The sequence below is a fragment of the Tachypleus tridentatus genome, chromosome 1, assembly GCF_004210375.1.
Source record: "Tachypleus tridentatus isolate NWPU-2018 chromosome 1, ASM421037v1, whole genome shotgun sequence".
Taxonomy (NCBI): Eukaryota; Metazoa; Arthropoda; class Merostomata; order Xiphosura; family Limulidae; genus Tachypleus; species Tachypleus tridentatus.
The window spans coordinates 7,354,304-7,372,094 of record NC_134825.1 but is presented as its reverse complement, the minus strand read 5'-3'; positions in this window follow the sequence as shown (position 1 = coordinate 7,372,094).

Below are 17,791 nucleotides of genomic sequence, written 5' to 3'. Positions count from 1 at the left end.
GATCTATATCATATAACCGATTTTTTTCACCATATAAAACTGTTGTTTTCTAGCTGTTGGTAAGACTGTAATGAAACACAGTTTTTACTGTTCAGAAAGAAAAAATTGTGTTTTACATTGATGTAATTTTTAATTATGTTGTTAAATTTAACACATTGCCCTGCATAATTTTCAGTACTTTTAATTTTTCTCTTGTTATAGATCCATCGAGAAACTCTAGAAACATTAGGAAAAATATCATAAAGATTAGATAAATCAGAGTGGATTGATTTCAAATAAAACCTAAGGTGAAGTACTTCTAAAATGAACATTTTGATGATTGATTATAATTAATGGATAACCAGGCCCTAAATGTACCACACATATTTGTAAGACACATTAGAAACAAATAAATGAAAATAACATAACACAAATATGTAGAGGAACAGATAACATTAAAGCGTGTCATATGAACTAAGCTACATTAGGCAGAAGTGACGATCGTTACTAGTTAACGACCGTTCACATCCTTTGATATGGTACGTGTAGATCTGATAGTCCTTAAAGGACCTGTGATTATAATTAAATGATTAAATAAAAATCGTCCTCTTCGCAGGTCAATATACGTTATCATTCACATCTTCAGAACCAATATTCATAAACTGAACCGTTGTCGTACAAAACCAAATAAATATATATTGTAATAGACATTGGTTAACGTAAACGGACAATGACGATGGTCTTAAACTACAAAATACAAGACTTTCTATAGATATATTTAGTTTTAATGCAAGATGTTAATAGTACTATAAGTATCATACTGACTGATATGATGAGATTATGGTTATATAGTAAAGTTGTTGTACTTTTTGTTGATATATGTATTTAATCAAATAAATTATATTTGTGACGAAGGTATTAAAACTAGGAACTTATTTCCTAATGTGTATAACAACTACAGATGACTTGCTTTATATATTTGAAACAAACCTTAGTTATGAAAGTAGATTATCAACTCAGTGTTTGTGTTTTTCTTATAGCAAAGCCACATCAAGCTATCTGCTCAGCCCACCGAGGGGAATCGAACGTCTGATTTTAGCGTTGTAAATCCGGAGACATACCGCTGTACTAACAGGGGGCAATTATCAACTCAATAGACGTATCATCATGAACTACTGTTAATACTGGAAGTTGATTCATAAATATTAAAGTCACAAATTTAAACTCTGAACGTAAATGTTTTCACTTTCTCATTGTTGTCATTTGTTGAATTTGTATGAAAATTTGTTAATTTTAGATATAAAACAAAACATCCTTTATTATTATTGAGTTGAAAATGTCTACAAATAACCATAAATATGTTATTGTTTTAAAATAAAACATGTAAATATTTTTAAACTGTAAACACAAACATACGACAAACACTTCCGCTATAACTATTTGAAATAATCTCCAAGTAAAATATGAAATATATTATAGTGTTTAATTTATCGTGTTTGTTAACATGCTTCAGTTTTAAAAACATTTATAAGAAAATATCAATATTTGAACATTTGTTTTAAAATATATAAATATGAAAAAGAAAATGACTAAATATTTCAAAATTAAAATACGCGCAACATTTAAACACATAAAGAGTGCTATAGAAAGGAAACTATTAACAATATCAGAACTCAAGTGGATAATATGTTTTAACACGCTAAATTAATTGTAACCTTAAACCTTGAAAAAACAACAGAAGGATACATTTGAGACAATGAAAACTTAATAAACATTATTTGAATAGATGTATTTAGTAAAGTATTCAAAATATTTCAAATAATATTTCCTGCTGGTTTATAGTTTAATATTTAGAACAGTTGCGTAACAAAAAACAGTTCTCTGAAGAAGGTCGAACTGCAGGTTTGTCAAACTTGTTTATCTGTCACTTATTTTCCTTATTGGTTTCAAGTGCAGGATGTTTCAATAATAGCATCACCAGTTGTTGATTTTGGATACTTTGGATACTGGACTTTCTCTTGTCATGATTTAGAAATAGAATCACGTGATTACCTTGATACGATTAAACTTCGTACGACGTTGGTCATATATCATGTTACTGTCTCATATATTAGAACAACACGGACTCGTTCATATCATTTTAAAAGAATTTTTAACCGTGTATAGATCAACCTAAAAGATATTTTGAAAGGTATTTTTGATAATTCTTAAATGTTATTAATAATATTCAATAATTTTAGTCTTACTGTTCTTTTGAAAATCTTTTGTATGAATAGCGTCACAATTCAGTAAATGTCACCTTTGTTAATTAAACAAACTGCTTCTGTAAAAGAAGTGTTATTTAAGGAAGTTTCAGAGTTTGATTGTGAGTTTGTTTAAATCCTGTCCTAGTGAATACAACTTCCTTACATCATATAATTATTGACCACTGATAAATAAGAAAAAACAATAAGTTCCTGGGTTTTGTTAATATTTGCCCTGTCATTGCTTTAGTCTGCATGAAACGCAAAAGTTATTTAACTTCTGCATGTTTAAATAACTCATCTTTGTTTCTGAACATGAATTAATTAAACTAACCTTAACTGACTTCTTAATGATAAACAGTCTTAACAATTTTTCATATATAAAACCAGAATGTTTTAAAGAAATTAAAACTCAAAACTAAAGATCTGCGTCTCTCTCGGTAAAATGTTTATATATATATTGTAATTATTTCATTTTATGAAGCACAGAATTTTTTTAATATCTGTTTTTCATTTTCGTAAACTGTTCTGTATTGCGTCTGTCAGAAATAAACTTTTATATAATGCTCTTTATTTTACAGTAAGAAGAAAAATAAGTCTTTAGAAATAATTACATTTGTCTTTATTTGGTTTGTTTTATGGGTTAGTCAAGTGTTGGACCAGAGACGGTCCAGAAACTGTTTGAAGATACTTCAATAACCAGAATAATTGCGTTCATCGGCGCCCTGGTTTCTCTGGCCAAAGAAAATCTAAAAACAGATGTAAAAGTTATCACAATGTTTATTTAAAAGTTTAATTATTTCGTATTTTTTGATTTAGAATTAAGTTCATTGTAGAAAATTCTTTCACAGAAATCATCTGGTCCAAATCATTGCTGTTATCATTGTTGTTGTTTAATAATGGTATAGTTAAATATAAAGATGTTATATTGTTAAAAATGTGTATTGTTTTTCACTTTAGCTATTGAATAATAGTATTATTTATTATAAGGAATAATACAGTTCGTTAGTTAATATGTTTGTCTATTTGTAGTTCAGCACAAAAATACACAAGTGTTTCTGTATTATACCCACCACGACAATCGAAACCAGGTTTATAGTGTTCTATGTCACCATACATACTGTGGTTGGAGAATTGGGTTAACAAAAGACAATCATTTTTATCACCTTATGAGACAAACATTATTTTTTTTTAAATAACTTAATCTATAAAATTTTACTCTGAAATAAACAATACTTAAATTGATGTCCATTGTCTTTATAATATTTTCTTCTACCAGACGTACATTGTATTTGAAGTATATTCTTTTATCAGCCGTACAATACAAACTATACCAACCGTTTTGTATATATTGTACCAACTGTACATTATTACAAGATAAATTTCTTATTAAATTATGTATAATGATGTACATATCAATTTTAGGAATAATTTTATAGAATAAACAAAGAACTGAGATACACATTACATCACACTTGTCTACACTTTGAAGTTTCAACTCATACTAAATATACATATATATCAGGATCTATAAATAAAAAAATCAACTAATAAGTTATACCTCCATGTATTTATATATATTAAACATCACTTAAATAACTTAAGAGTTTTTTATATATTTTTTCACCATATTAAAAAATAGTTTATTTAATGATTTTAATATTTGTTTGTTTGATTTTATCGTTATGAACTTTTTTTTTATATTACGGAAAAACTTTTATCTTGTGCACTGTCAGTTTAATACTTATTTTAGAATGATCCTGCATGTTGTCCATGGTTTATTTTGAAGAAAATTTTATGTACAAACAAAACCTTTCATAATTTATTTGTGGGGAAACGATCGGATCTAACAAATCAAGAAAATTATTGAAACAAATTTGATTTATAGGATGAAGAAGGAAACGAGAGGTTTGCCATCTGTTGGAAGTTTTGGATAGAAAAAGACTACTTGTACAGATTACATGTCAGCAATTACTTTGGTGACGCAGGTGATCAAAGTTTACTCTTTAATCTAATTTATTATTACATTGGTATTATCTTTAAAATAATCATTTAAAATAATTAGTTTAAACATTTCTATCATCCAAGCAATTTGAATTGTTACATTAGTAACAATTGTGTTAATTGTGTGATAATAATTTACTAATAGCATTTTGATAAGATTAGAGACAAATAATTCGTCTTATTAATTGAATTTTAAAATTATTTAATCAACATGTGTGGACTTTTGACAACAAATTAATTATTTAGATATTTAGATACGACTGTAACATACTCTCGTGTAACTATTTTCTATAATCAAAGCCTTATAAATTGTTTCGAATGTTTCTCAAAGAACTAGTTTCAAGGGACCGAGTGGATGAGCACATGGTGGGCAACAAACAATGGTTATCTGATTGAGTTTTTGGAAATGGCCAAACATAATCAACAATCACACGGCTAAAGGTTCTTTGAAAGCTAAAATATGTTTAAAAGAGACTGAATTTTTTTTTTCTTATTTTTTTTTTTCTTTTGTTAGTTGGCCCGGCATGGCCAAGCGCGTAAGGCGTGCGACTCGTAATCCGAGGGTCGCGGGTTCGTCGCTAAACATGCTCGCCCTCCAGCCGTGGGGCGTATAATGTTACAGTCAATCCCACTTTTCGTTGGTAAAAGTAGCCCAAGAGTTGGCGGTGGGTGGTGATGGCTGCTGCCTTCCCTCTAGTCTTACACTGCTAAATTAGGGACGGATAGCACAGATAGCCCTCGAGTAGCTTTGTGCGAAATTCCAAACAAACAAACTAACAATTCTTTTTAGTTGTTCTGACGAACTGACAAGTATGACAACTTTTACAAACTGAGAAACATTTTCTCTAAGTTTTGACCAAAATAAATGTTTCTTAATATTCTCAGGTCTTGTTGTTTTAGTAAATTCATTGGCAACTATCAGTATTTCAGAATGCTATGCTTTGGGAACAACGATTTGATAAACTCTAGGGTAGTCTTCTGAAACTGGCACATCCAGTGATCTCCATTTCCTCATAAGCACACCGTTTAAACAAAATAACGATTTGGAACACATCCAGTGATCTCCATTTCCTCATAAGCACACCGTTTAAACAAAATAACGATTTGATAAACTCTAGGGTAGTCTTCTGAAACTGGTACATCCAGTGATCTCCATTTCCTCATAAGCACACCGTTTAAACAAAATAACGATTTGGAACACATCCAGTGATCTCCATTTCCTCATAAGCACACCGTTTAAACAAAATAACGATTTGGAACACATCCAGTGATCTCCATTTCCTCATAAGCACACCGTTTAAACAAAATAACGATTTGGAACACATCCAGTGATCTCCATTTCCTCATAAGCACACCGTTTAAACAAAATAACGATTTGATAAACTCTAGGGTAGTCTTCTGAAACTGGCACATCCAGTGATCTCCATTTCCTCATAAGCACACCGTTTAAACAAAATAACGATTTGGAACACATCCAGTGATCTCCATTTCCTCATAAGCACACCGTTTAAACAAAATAACGATTTGGAACACATCCAGTGATCTCCATTTCCTCATAAGCACACCGTTTAAACAAAATAACGATTTGGAACACATCCAGTGATCTCCATTTCCTCATAAGCACACCGTTTAAACAAAATAACGACTTGGAACACATCCAGTGATCTCCATTTCCTCATAAGCACACCGTTTAAACAAAATAACGATTTGGAACACATCCAGTGATCTCCATTTCCTCATAAGCACACCGTTTAAACAAAATAACGATTTGGAACACATCCAGTGATCTCCATTTCCTCATAAGCACACCGTTTAAACAAAATAACGATTTGGAACACATCCAGTGATCTCCATTTCCTCATAAGCACACCGTTTAAACAAAATAACGATTTGGAACACATCCAGTGATCTCCATTTCCTCATAAGCACACCGTTTAAACAAAATAACGATTTGGAACATCCAGTGATCTCCATTTCCTCATAAGCACACCGTTTAAACAAAATAACGATTTGGAACTTTCAACAGCTCATCATTTGGCAATGCATAATTAAATAGTGAAGAAACTCTGCGAGCCCTTTTCTTGCTTAACAATCAGTTTACTTGTGGCAGATGGAACTTCACCAGGCGAATCAGATCCCTCATGCCAATTATTGTGACTCACAAATAAATCACCAGTGGGACAATCATACAAAGATCCCAATGGGATCCAGGAAAATGTCTAAGCCAAATCTATAATGTTGTCCTCTGAATACGTGTCTGTCATTTACCCCAGACAAATCGTTTTCCAACAATAACAACACACATAATTGGCAGTATAGGTTTTATTCCAACCAAAATAGGCCCCACAACTAGATTTGATGTTAAGTATAAGATATGAAGAGAAACATTAATAAAACCGCCCTCAATAAAAAACAGACTCACCAGTGATAGAACTAGAATCTAAAGGCGATATACCTTCTAACAACAATGATTGAATAACCCCAGCATCACGTGGAATACGAATTGTTAAAGGATTGACAGCGTCATTTGTCGAACGTAGAGAGTCAACATACACAAAAGGTCAAGATACTGATAAAGATATCAGTGGCCGGATCAACAACATCAGTAATGTGGTGAAACTATGTTCATGTGTGGAAACAAACTCACTGAGTGTTGTCTTCTTTTAGTTTCCTTTATTTTTCAAACAACAACAACCGAACATAATAAAAGACAGACAAGCCTTAATGGTTTTGAAGTTTTATCTCGACTCTCGGTAGATTTTGGACTAGAAAAATCTTAAAATGATGTATGTTTTGTAAACGATTCTATTTTTGTAGCAATTCTTAAATTTATAAGGCCGATCAAAATTTTGTAATACGAAGAAAATTACAAATGCTAATAGTGGAGAGGAAAAATAAAGTTAACATACTTGTGACCAGGATCTAAGTGGTCATAAACTTGTAACGATTGTCACTTCAGACTTGTATGGAGCTTACATGTCACGCTTTGATTCTGTTCCTGCAGATATCTGCGGTATATTGTTTTAATCTATTTTTTCTAATGTGTCTTACAAATATGTGTAATATAATCGTGGCAGGGTTAACCAATGGACAAAGTAAATTCCAGTGTATGGCCTCCAATAACTTAGTGTGCCCCGTTCAAACTGTAGGTTAGGCCTAGATTTACATAATTATAGGCTTATGTTAATAAAAGTCGCACAGACATAGTTTAAAGACTTAAAATACATGAAATAAATTATAAAACATAGTATTCCTTCGACACTAACAAACAGGAGAAGAGCAAAAATATTTCCTGAATTTGCATTAAAATCATTGAAAGATAATTACAAAGAATACTTTGATATTCATCGCTTGAAAAGTGAACTTTCTGTTTTATACGCTGACACTAATTTGAAAGTAAAACTAGTGAATGAATTATTTTAATGTCAGCTGCAACTTGTGTGAGTTAACCTTTACTCTTCCAGCAACCTGTGCCTCAGTTAAGCTTTGATTATGTCATTTAAAAAGAATACACAGCTACACCAGAAATTCACAACGACAAAAACGACTTGCAAGTTCAGTATTAATCTTAAGAAAATAAATACTTATACCTTCAATGAAGATGTATTACATTTATTCAATCTTAAGGAAGAGAGGGCGGAATTAGCATATAAATTAAGCAATTAGCTGAATATATCTTGTTTTATTATTAATTAGAAGCACTTAATATTAAATATAATTAATGACTGCAAGAAATTAATTTTATCATTAGTGGACGTCCTGTATATATTATTTTTAAATTTTATGATCCACCTTTTATGCTTTTGCTTCCCCATCCAAACAAATCACCACACGTCCCTGGTACTTGAACTTGAATTATGAGGAATATATAGTCAGATCAACTTAACGGTGAAACATAAATCAGTAGCATAAGAAACTAATTAACTATAAGTTAATTTACAAGTGGAAAACCTTTTGCTCTGATACACTTCAACATGCGATAGGGGACAGTCTGAAGCTGTCTCTCAATAGACCTGATACGTGATAACAAACATGAGATATATAAGTCATCAGTATAGAACCCGTTGCAACAGTAGGAGTAAGTTTTGTAGTGATAGCATTGACCTTAATGGTACTCAAGACTCAGCCCTAAAGGACCCTCAGCTTCTGTGTGAAAGAATAAGAATGAGCGGAACGCACACGGAATTTAAATCTCCTGTCAAGTAAATAATTGTGAATAATAATGGGCAATTGGCCACGCAAACTGTATGAATGGAGGTCCACAAAATTCTGTTCTTCCACGTAGTATTATAAGCTCTTCCATGTAGTATTATAAGCTCTTCAATGTAGTATTATAAGCCTTTTCAAGATCGAAGAAGATGCTCTTTCTTGAAAACAGTTTTCCTCATCGATGTTTCAAGTCAAATCAAATGGTCCATGATGGAGCACTGTTGATTAAACCCACACTGGGTAGGTGATAAGAAATTGTTGAATTTTAGAAAACAAACATGAAGCCAATAAGCATCTTCTCCAAGACATTACAGAGACAGCTAGTTAAAGAAATTCAATAATAATTAGAACGAATCTTGGGGTCCTTTCCAAGTTTAAAAACTGAAAAGGCAACTGCGTTATACCAAGACCAGGTAAAAGGTTTGTCTGTTGGTTATGGTTAAAAACAACCAGATGAAGAGCAAGAGAGGCAGAGAGATGACGCAGCATCTCATAGAGAACATCATCAGTTTTAATCAATGTACGGTCAGACCAATGAAGATTGTTGTTTCCTTTTATTTATTTTTTTATTTTTAAACAATAATTATCGGGCATAACATAATCTGACGCAGATTTTTTAAAGGGAATAATAGAAAAGAGTTGATGGTTTTGGTAAAGTCTTATATTTGAATCTCAGTAGATTTCTGATTTAAAAATTCGTAAAATGGCATACTTTTCTTAAACGATTCTAATTTTTTTAACAATTCTTAAATTTATAAAGCTGACTAAAATATTGTAATGTGAAGAAATTAACAAATATTAACAGTGTAGAGAAGAAATAAAGTTAACATACTTGTGAACAGGTTTTAACTGGTGGTAAACTTGGAATGATCGTCACTTCAGGCTGGTTTAGCTGATCTTATATGTCATGCTCTAGTGTTTATTTCTGTAGATATCTGAGATATTTTGTTTCCATTTATTTGTTTCTAATGTGGCTTATAAATATGTTAAAATCCTATGTTATAATATCTTCATATATAAGAATTCATTAATTTGATATCTTCATATTTAAACACATATCAACAAAAAATACAACAACTTTACTATATTAACCAAGATATCATCACATAATTCAGCATGATACTTACAGTACTGCATTTATGTTAGAGTACAACTAAATATATCTATAGAACGTCTCGTATATTGTAGTTTAAGACCATCGTCAATTTCTGTTTACGATGTCCAAGGTATGTTAAATACATATTTAGTTGGTTTTGTACATGACTGAGTGCCAATGTAATTACAGGCGAAAAGTGAAATAATTAAGATATATCAGGAAGTTAAATTACGTTCCAAAATTATTTTCACAGTTAAAACTTCTCCAGAATCAAAATGTGGCTCTTATAACAGCGAAATAAACTGAAGAAACTGAACTCCGAGGCGTCTAACAGGGTGAAATAATAATACTTATAAAACTTACAGAAATCAGCTTAACCAAATACCCTGTGGTGTAGACTAGATGAAGTATACATGAAAATAAATAAGAAAATAAGATATTTATGTGGACAAACACAGAATGGGTACTGAACAAGAAATTCAAGTTTATATAACAAATACGGCCCGGCATGGCCCTAAGTGTTAAGGCGTGCGACTCGTAATCTGAAGGTCGAGAGTTCGCATCCCCGTCGTATCAAACATGCTCGCCCTTTCAGCCGTGGGGGCGTTGTAATGTGACGGTCAATCCCATTATTCGTTGGTAAAAGAGTAGCACAAGAGTTGGCGGTGGGTGGTGATGACTAGTTGCCTTCCCTCTAGTCTTACACTGCTAAATTAGGGACGACTAGCACAGATAGCCCTCGAGTAGCTTTGTGCGAAATTTAAAAACAAACAAACAAACTATAACAATACACATGTATTGAACAGAAGAATACTGGAGTTGAATAAGCAAATTTGAATACTAAATCGTTTATCTTAGAAGCTATATCATCTAATTTAGACTACTTATTTAAAATTATATTTTTATGGGTGTAGCTAAACGTAATAAATCAACTGATTCTTGTTTGTTCTTCTAAGAGCTGATGGCCAACATCACGTCTTAATTGACGAGCGTTTAAAGAAAACGCTGATAACAGAAAATCTATAATACAGTTTTTATTCAGACAAAAACATAAATCTGTGCTGAATGATTTAATAAAATAAACTTAAATAGTTGATGTAAACATACAATTTAAATGTTTTAAAACATAACACATAGAATCTAAAAGTATTAATTCCATAGGTTACGCCATTTATTGAATAATATGCGTACTGCGCAATATAAAACAATCTCTACAATTACATATATATTTTACTCTAACCAACCTACTTTTACCAATGAATAGTGGGATTGACCATCACATTAGAACCCCCACGGCTGAAAGGGCGAGGTTGTTTGGTGCGACGGGGATTCTATCCCACGACCCGTGGATTACGAGTTGAGCGCCTTAACCTACCTGGACATACCCGGCCACAGACAGAGATATAACTTTCTTGTCAGTATAACAACGTTTTAATCCAACTAAAGTTTGATGTAAAAAAGTGAAAAACAAAAGTTATAGACTTTCATAGGTTGGTCTCTACTTTATAATGAACAAAGTCTGATGAAGATGGGAGGGCGTAACATATATTAAAATCTTAAAAAAATTTCATGATGTATTTATTTATATGTTTGTTTTGGAATTTCGCACAAAGCTACTCGAGGACTATCTCCGCTAGCCGTCCCTAATTTAGCAGTGTAAGACTAGAGGGAAGACAGCTAGTCATCACCACCCACCGCCAACTCTTGGGCTACTCTTGTACCAACGAATAGTGGGATTCACCGTCACATTATAACGTCCCCACGGCTGAAAGGGCGAGCATGTTTGGCGCGACGGGGATGCGAACCGTGACCCTCAGATTACGAAGCGCACGCCTTAACGCGCTAGGCCATGCCAGGCCCATTTATTTATATATGAAAAATAAACTTCAGTATAAAGTGTAAAATAATAAAGTATAAATCTAGTTTTAAAAGTGGCATTCGAGTTCTTCTCACCAAAGTTAGGAACATATATGTTTCAAAGTTAGTGACATTCGTGTTCTTCTCACGAAAGTTAAGAACATATATGTTTCAAAACTAAGTACTTTGTAGTAATCCCTGACCTGACAAAGTAACAATTGATAAACCAGAACAATTATTCAATATCACTTAAACATTTGTTTAACTACTTGTTTATGTATTCCAGCTATATTATCACAATGTTTAAACTCTACAAGCTTGTTCTTTTCTGATAAAATTATCTTGTAAAAAAACGACAATAATTTAAAAAAACGTCATTTTCACACAGTTTGCATCATCCAATTGATTTTGTATAAATCTCTGTTGGCTTCTATTTGCTATGCTTTCCTTACATGTATAATATCACTAACACCGACAATTATTTTTAAATGCCACATACAACATTTCACTTTCATTTGCCACATTTTGTTTGTTAGACACTATTATCAAGCCAAGCTTATAGGTGATCAGGAACAATAGCAACAATTTCTACTTATTTTCTTTCCCGTTTTCATTAAGACTAAAGCTTACAGATAAAATCCCATTCATGTTGATTTTATTATCAAAATAAATTAATAATTTAACTTCAATTAAACAAGAAAATAATTCACCAATAAATAAATTTATTCTATAATTATTTGTCAAATGTTGTACAAAGCTACACGTGGTTTATCTGACCTATGTGTTACTAATTTTAAACAGATATATTAGATTGTTTGTTTGTTTTTGAATTTCTCACAAAATTACACGAGGGCTATCTGCACTAGCCGTCCCCAATTTAGCAGTGTAAACTAGAGGGAGAGCAGCTAGTAATCAACACCCACCGCCAGCTCTTGGGCTACTTTTTTACCAACAAAGTGTAGGATTCACCGTCACATATAATGCCCTCAGGTCTGAAATGGCGAGCATGTTTGGTGCGACGGGGATTCGAACCCGCGACTCTCAGATTACGAGTCGAGTGCCTTTGCCACCTAGACATGTCAAACTAAGAAACTAAGCAGAAACCAACTAGTTACGAATACTCACCCCAATTTTCGGGTTACTTTAATCGTATAATAGGATAATATCTTTGTGCCGCTTAAAGTTAGAAAGTGTTTGGTTGTAGGATACGAACGTACGATTGATAGTTGGTGTCTGGGATAAAGCTTAAAATATTTATAATTTTTACAGTATTAAGATATTTAGTTATTTTAGGTTTTCTTATAATACATAAATAATTGATAACAAATTTTAATAATTTATAAGTTTTTAACTTTCCTGAAATGTATCTCGATCTAACGTGTTGAAAAAAATGTTGAAATTGAATAATTACAGATATGTTTTAAACACCATATTGTGATATTAATACCTGTATATGCACTGGGTGTACTGTTTTTATAAAAGTGGACATTAAACATATAATTTATGCAGCCTACTCTATACTTTATATCTGTATTTTATTGTAAACATAAAAAAATTGTATGCGTATGTTAATACACAAAATCATTAGGCTTTAGACAAATAAAGTCTTAAGAAAAAAGCATTATTATTAAACTCTTTAATCATGTTAAATATCAGTAGTGTAACTTTGTTTTCAGACCTTTATTTCCATCTTGTGTAACTTCATCCATGGTCTTAATTCTATGATATGTAAAATATTTTACAGGGTCTTATTTAGACATATTTCATCTATTTGTTCTTATATTACAAGGTTTAGATAGTTAAATAAACTTAACGATTAAACGTATTCTAATAAAAGAAACTAATTAACTACAAGATAATATACGATAGAAACAGAAGAAATAATAAATTAATGAAGCTAGGTAGGGTAAATTAATCAAACTGATCATCATTACAACTTTACAACCATTCACATCCTGTTCACAAGTATGTTAACTTTAATTTACCCATACACTATTAACATTTGTCATTTTCTTTACATTACAATATCTTCAGTTTTATAAATTTAGGAATTATTAAAACATTTAAATCGTTTATAAAACGGAGACCATTTTACGATTTTACAATAATTATTTAAACAAAAACAAGTATAAAACTGACAACAAACTGTATTTATTTCTCAGAACTCAAGTAAGTTCTGGAAGAAATTAATTACAAAAATATTATTATATTATATTATATTTATTGTTACTTCGAATTTTATGTTTTAAACAAAGTTATCTAACATTAAATTATGCTCAGAGAACAAAATTTCACAACACGAAACATAAGTTCTTCAAATAATGTTAAACATCTGGTTGTTTACATTGTACAATTATTTGTCTCTGAACTACATTCCTTACTGGATTAAAGTTCAGGTCTTCATGATTTATTTACATGTTTTTATAATATCACTAACAGATGTGGACTGTGATCACGTGACTCTAGCTCACCCAGTGGTATAGAACTATGATCACGTGATGAGCTTGTGGAGATGAAAATCGTGAATGAGCAACGTTCATACAACATTATTTGTATAACGTTATTGTCTCAGATTAAAACAAAACAGACTTGTTCCTAACGGTGTAGAGACGAAAAGAAAACTCTCTTTGAAAGATAATTTATTTTATTTGTGGCTATTCATTAATAATATTTATTACTATGTATATATCGTTATATATATAACTATATATCGTTTGTTTTTTTATTTTATTAAATTTATTTTGTTGTGTAAACAAAACTATAAATAATTAAATATTAACTTTCTTGGATCAGTTTGACATTGTAACAACATTAAAGTATTTGATATTTGATCAACTTGAAGACAAAAAAAAGCTGGAACATATTTTATTAGAAACAAAGTACTTTATTGGAAGACCTGTGGTTCACGAGTTTGGATTACACGTTTAGGTAATGTTCTACAGAAAATGTATGTGTTTTCTTATAACAAAGCAACATTGGGTTATCTCCTGAGCCCACCGACGGGAATTAAACGTCGTTGTAAATCCGCAGACTTACCACTGTACTAACAGAGGGCTTTCCATGGAAATTATGGATGAGACACTTCTGGATTATATAACTTTATTGCGTATGATAAATAAAAACTATTATTTTAAGTATGTGTGAAACAAGGAGTTCCTGATTTGTGTCAATATTAATCCTGTAATTGTTTCAGTATAAATACAAAAGTATGGTTGTTTCAGTTCTCCATACTTTAACAAATGTTGTTTATTTTTATACATTAACTTCCCGGAACTATTCTTAACTAGACTCTTAATGATAAACATTGTTACATTGTTATTAAACTTTCCTACACAAAAATAATTTCAGAAAGAAATATTAGAATTATAACTACAGGTTAAATGTATCTACTCCATGTACGAGTTACTCTTATAAAAACTTTTATATACTGAAGCTTTTTATCATGTCATTATAAGAGTTATGTTGTTTGTTTATTGTTTTATTTAAATTCCTTTGTATACCATTTTTTTATATTTCATAAAATAATTTATTTTAGGCCTTACTATTACAATGTTATTTATAATACAATATAGAGAAAACGAAGTATATAAATAAGACGGGATTTCTCTTTATTTGATTTGTTTACTTGGTTTGTCCAAGTTTTCGATCAAAGACTTACATCATCTTGCTCAGAACGATTTTCTTATTGAATCATCTGGTTCAATTCGTTAATGTTATTATTTTTGTTGTTGAATGATGGTATCGTTAAATCTGACAGAAGTTATATTGTTTTTTTACTTTAACTATTAAACAATAGTATTGTGTGTTGTAATAAATCATACAGTCTATTCATAAAGTACTTTAGTTAACTTCTTTGTTTGTAGTTAAGCCGAAAGCTACAGAATCGGCTCTCTGTCTTGCACCCATCACGAGAAAAGAAACATATCCGATGCCTGTGTAAGTGTATGAGCTTTATTGAAGACGTTTATTTTTGTTCTTTTTTGTGACTTATTAATTTATGTGCTTAGCTCACCAGTTGTATCGAAACTAGGTTTTCTCTGTGCTCCTGAGAGGCTGTTTTACCAGACAAATGAAATTCTTATTTGCAGTTTATGAAATTAATACTTAATTTGTACTTATTGGTCAAAATGAAGTAAACTGGTGTAAAACTATTCAGAAGATAAAGTATAGACAGATAGATATAATATATTTTATTCTGTTTATTTAAAGATATACAGGACGGTACTTATAAATAAATTTTCAATATATTGTATTTAGAACTGGCTCGTACAATTTAGTATTTAAAAATAATCCACTCCATGTTGTATTTAGAATTAACCTACCCTATGTGCTCTGAAGACGACTATTCTGTAATTTCTTTATAATTAGAGTTTTAACACCCATACTAGTTGTTGTTAGAATATATTTTTACTTCAACTGGGTTTCTCTTCATCATAATGTACCTTATGCTCTATTTAGATTTGATCAACTCGTTATGATTATAATGAATCCATTTTGTAGTGTATTTATTCAGTCTTTAAAATATTGCAAATAACTGTCAACTGGTGAACTTCTTTCTAATTTTTCTATAAATCTTTTGAACTTTGAATCAAGGCAGTTTGTTTGTTTTGTTTTTGAATTTCGCACAAAGCTACTCGAGGGCTATCTGTGCTAGCCGTCCCTAATTTAGCAGTGTAAGACTAGAGGAAGGCAGCTAGTCATCACCACCCACCGCCAACTCTTGGGCTACTCGTTTACCAACGAATAGTGGGATTGACCGTAATATTATAACGCCACCACGGCTGAAAGGGCGAGCATGTTTGGCGCGATGAGAATGCGAACCGGCGACCCTCAGATTACGAGTCGCACGCCTTAACGCGCTTGGCCATGCCGGGCCTGAATCAAGACAAAATAATATTTAAATAGTTTGTCACTGATAGATGTTGGAAATTTTAATCAACAAATCTTAATCTTACAAATTATTATGGGACCATTAATATCGTTTGTATTAACTAATTAATAATTTTATTTCTTTTAAAAATAATTTCACAAATACAATTAATTATTATAATTTATTTTCATAAGAAATTATTGGATTTTTAGTTCAATAAATCAAGGAACTTACTCCATCGAATTTGATCTGAGATAAAAAGAAGATGAAAAACTGTCGTCCTCTATCGAGAGTTTAGAATACACAATTTCTACATATTAAAGGTTTCCTAAGTAAGGTATGTTGGTTAAGTTTATAACGATATTGGGTAATGATATTGTTTATATAGAAGAATACTAGTAAATATACATTGTTTGTATTATTTAATAATACACACCTACTCAAAACATTTTATAGTGTTAATATAAACCTGTAAATGTTCAATGTACTATTGTCTGATCTACTACGTACAGAAATATCACCGATACAGAATATCATATTGTTACTAACAATCAGGTTCGTTAATCTGTCTTTTTACTCATTCGCATCACAAACTTTATCTTAAACAGAAAATATTGATTTCTTTACAATATTTTCTTTCTGTTCATTACCATGATTTTCAAATAGTAAAAGTGCCGAAAATTAACTCTATTGAGTTTCTCATCGAAAACCTACTATTCAAACTATTGTGTGTAATATATTATACGTATATATGTATATTTATAATACACTAAACAGATAGCAAGTATTTCCAGCAAAATAATTCAAAGATTTCAAAAAGAGCAAGTGTTTCGTATACTACCAACCTGATCACGTAAGCTAACAGCCCCTGACATCTGGGACTATTGCTAAAGATTTCTCCACCTTGCATAATTTTGATATTACGATAAATATAAACAGATTTTTTTATACGTGTTAAATATATGATGTACGTACTTAAGTATCTTTTCAATGCATTTCGATCCTTTCTCATCACATCAGGAGGGCTGGTCACTAGATGACTCGGCATATTGCTTTATCCTCCTGCATTACTAAAAAATATGAACTTCCTTCAACAATGATGTCAACACTACTCTATATCTTGTTAATCAACAACAGAAATAAAATTAAACAAAAACTGTTTTTGTTTATTTAGGAGCTCTCCAAAACTATTGTTACAAAAGAAATTATTGGAATAACAACTCTTTATTGCTAATTTATCTAGAAGAAAAATATGTTAAATGAAAGAACAAAACAATCACAGTTTATTTTCTCAAACATTAATGAAAATAACACCATGTGGCACAAAAAAATGATCACTGTATTTTTAACATCATTCCCATCAACACTGTAAAAATAAAATGGATCTTTAACAATATTAATCACAAACTTTATTTTATTTTTTATCTTCTCAATATTTATTATTGAATATTTGTTCATGATGGTAAATGAAGAATTGAGGAGGTATAAATATTTAAAAAGCTTTGATAAAACACACGCCCGAATTAATCGAGT